This window comes from Myotis davidii, unplaced genomic scaffold (assembly GCF_000327345.1).
Source record: "Myotis davidii unplaced genomic scaffold, ASM32734v1 scaffold1034, whole genome shotgun sequence".
Lineage (NCBI taxonomy): Eukaryota > Metazoa > Chordata > Mammalia > Chiroptera > Vespertilionidae > Myotis > Myotis davidii.
This window is the reverse complement of record NW_006285919.1, coordinates 78,727-82,660: the sequence shown is the minus strand read 5'-3', so window position 1 is coordinate 82,660 and position 3,934 is coordinate 78,727.

Sequence of the window (3,934 nt, the reverse complement as noted above, 5' to 3'; positions counted from 1 at the left end):
ACAGGGGGTAAGAAGAATGGGGAAAATCTAAAGCAGGAATAGGGTAAGAGAAACAGGACTGCAAAAGGGGAAAAGTGGGGAAGAGGGTTTTAGCACAGCAGCACAAGTGAGGTAGAGGAAAATGATGCTAAAGGAACGATGAAAATAGAATGTAGAACATTAATCCCAAAATAAAATAAAGAGAAAATAAAATGACGCTTAAAAAAAGATAAAATAGTAGTAGTAATAATCCTGATTAAAAATAAAAATGCAATAATTAAAAAGGTAAAATCAAGTGAGGAAAAAAGAAAAAAATAGTTTCTTAAATAAAAGGTGAAAAAAAATTAAAAATGTGCAATAGTGAAGGTCATTCATTTTCTCTACTCTTCTGTTTGGCACGACTTTGTCCTGTGAGGTATTCAGGAGAGTATTGAAGTTCCATGTGATACACTGCTCCTTCATGTTGAAACCACGGTCTTGATTTTAAAGCAGGCAGTATTTCTTTGTTTCCCAGACTGTCTTTATTTGTGTTTACAGAAGAGTCAGTTTGTGGTTCAGCCCCTGGGTGGCAGTGTTTCTGGATTGACCTCCAGGGCTATAATTCCTCTCTGGCCAGTATTTAGGTTTTGTTTTCCCTATCTCACTTAATACTGGTTTGGGAGAATTGGCTACCCCAGAGCTGGTTCCTTGATTGTTACTCCCCGCTCTGATTCACAATGTTTCACAAAAACAACTTTCCCCTGCAGTCTCTGTGAGTGACCCCAATTGGGCAATCCTATGTATTGTGTTTAACAATCAAAAGCATGGTTTTAAAAAGAAAAAAAAAAGGAGCCAGTGTAAGTGCAGGAGCTCCCAACCTCCACCATCCAGCTCTGTGCACAAATCTTCCAACGTCTCTTCCTCACGGCCTCTCTCCCCTGGCACTAAGCAGCTGGCACACTGGCAAAATCTGAGGCTGCCTTTTTGCACCCAGTCCAGCTATAGGCTGATTATTTTTAGAGTTCCCTTCTGCCAGCAGCCCTGCGGGTCCCCTTCCACACTCGTGGATCACGCTGGCCCCAACGGCTGCGGACTTTGTGGGGCACAGACTTCCAACTCTCGCGTTCCTCTCTCCAACCTGAATTATAAACTGCACCTTTACCTAGGCAAAATCTGACCTTTCTGTAAAGAGAGCAGGGCTCATCTGAGTCCACATCCTGCTTGAGATCCGGTGTTCCTGGGTTCTTAGCTGGTCCCTGGGTGCCATGGTTGCAGTGTCTCTAGATGTATACGCTTCCAATAACAGCCACTCAAGATGGCGCTGTCTCTGCACCTGAGCCGGCTGCTCTGGGAGAGATTTCAGCAGCAGTGGAGGCTGCCGGGTTAAGGGAGCCTGATCCGGCAGTCTCCAACAGTCCCCTGGAGTATAGCTATCGCTCACCCACAAATTTACACTCTCGGTGTGTCCACACACTCTCCTTTCGTTCTCTCACTCTCACACTGTCTTGCAATCTGCCTTCTTGTTGGCAGCCATCTTTTTATATTGTGATCTGAATTTCTTAATTGTCCCGAGGCTCCTAGGGTAGATAGAGAATTCATAAAGTTACTTATATTTAGACATTGAGAAAATAAAATATACCAGATTTAGGTCATGTACTCAGGATCATATGGAAGACGAGGGTTACAATTTCTTGCCTGCATTTTTTCTAATCTCCTTTCTTGAAAGGTAACGGGCACATTTATTTGTCTTAACATAACAAAGAGCTGCTTTAATATTTTGCTTCAGACTTTTGCCACATTCTGAAAAATATACCAGCTTCTTCAGCCTTTGTCCCCAAGAATTTTCTCTTCCTTGTTCTTGCTCTTTCAAACACAAGGGTTGTTTGTGCCAAAATGCTCAGACCTGATATGTATTTTTGTGGAAAAGTCTACCCATTTTTGTATGTTCCCTCTTTTACATACAAATGTTATCCTCTGGGGTATATGAAAGAGTAATCCTGGGGGTGACTCACCCTCCATGGGAAACATCTGACAAGGTCTGGAAATCCAACTTGCCCAGAGGACAGACTTTGTTATATGTTACAATCACTTACACGCTGTACTTAAAATTAGGCAATGGAAGGCCAATATCAAAGAAATATTTACAGCATTTTAAAAAATTAAGAAGTGTATGAGCTTCAGAAAACAAGACTAACAGATGAACAGCCTTTTCCAATACCGTGGCTCTCTACTTATGTTCCTTCAGTTTTTCTTGAGGCCACATAAGAATCCTGGGGACAGATACTACTCAGCAACTGCTAGGCAGCTGTAGGACTGCAGGACTTCTGAAAAACTTAATACCAGATGTCCCTGCACTACTTCAGGGTGACCTTGGTCACCTATCTCTGACTTTGTAGACTGAGTAATTCAGCAAGGACAGCAAGGCTTTCAATGGGGCAGGCATTATGGAGGACACAGCCTTTTTTACAAGTTTGAATTCATGTGACTTCTGCTTCTTTTTGCTGAGGGAGAAAAAGACAGATCCAGTCATGAGGCCTACTTTCTTTCTCAGCTCTGGCTGTTGCATGTTGGTTTGATGTGGGTGTTTTGTTACTGTTTTTCCTATTCAAATCTAGAATTCATCAAATGTGACAACCTGACAATCCTGTAAATGAGTATCTATATTCACATGCAGCCCAGGACAGGGGTCACTGCTGTCTTTTTCAAGGATGCACTCAGGCACAGACAGCAAAAGTCACCCTAGGGAACAACATAGCCATGTGCAATTGTTACCAGAGAACCCCCTCAGTCAGGAAAGTGGGGGGAGGGGGGAAGCTCTCCCTCCTCAGCTCATGTCAATCTCTCAAAAGGAATTCAGGTGAATGACAGAAATTAGCATTGAAACAAAGCAAACAAATGTATTAAAGAAGCAAAGCAAGCAAATTTATTACGAATACTCTTGGCATAAAGCACAAGTGGGCAACTCAGCTAGACTGAACACCTATCCCAGTGGGGGCTCAAGGGGTTTAATACCCTTCCACCTATAGGTTTCAAACTCCCATGCAAGATATTTTGGATAGCAGATAGGTTAGGTTTCAAAGTCCCATTTTACTTTGTTGTGGTTTATCTTGGAATGTTTGTACCTACATATGGTCATCTTGTTTGCCAAGTCCTAAGGCAGCTGACTTCTTCATGCCCCCTTTCCTCCTTTCCGTGCCTAGCAGCTATCTATTCTACCTAACACAGTGGCCCAGCTAGCTGAGCTCACCCCAGAGAAGGACCCCAGCAAAGATACTGGTTCAACCTTGGCTGGAATTGCTCAGCAGTTAGAGCACTGGCCCATACACTGAAGGGTCTCCTGTTTGATTCCCAGTTAAGAGCATATACCTGGGTTGCAGGTTCAATCTGCAACCAGTTGAGGTGAGTGTGGAAGGCAACCAATCAATGTATATCTCTTCTCTCTCTCTCTCTCTCTCTCTCTCTCTCTCTCTCTCTCTCTTTCTCTCTCTCTCTCTCTACCCTCCCTTCCATTCTCCATTCTCTCTAAAAATCAATGCAAAAAAAGTCCTTGGTTGAGGATTAACAAAACAAAACAAAGGAAAGATACTAGTTCAGTGAGGAGAGCTGCCTCTGCAGAGCCAGGTTGACCTCTGAAACTTTCAAGCATGATTATTTTAACAATGTTTTCCCTGATCTATTTAAGTTTATTCCTCTCATTGGAGTTAATCACCATGTTCCTCAAACTCTAGGATCCAAAAGCTTATTTATCAAAGTTCCCAAGGGGCCAACATAGTTTGAGTTGATGTGACTACATGAGATCATTTCTCACAAATATCTCACCTTCTCAATCTGTCAACAAATTCCAACTGACCCTCTCTACTATGACTTTACCTGAAAGCTCCCCGGTTGATGTCCTAGTTGCTGCTTTAAAATAAAAAAAAAAGTAGGAGGGTCCAAGATGATGGCCAATGGGACAACAGGCTGAAAGATAGTATGT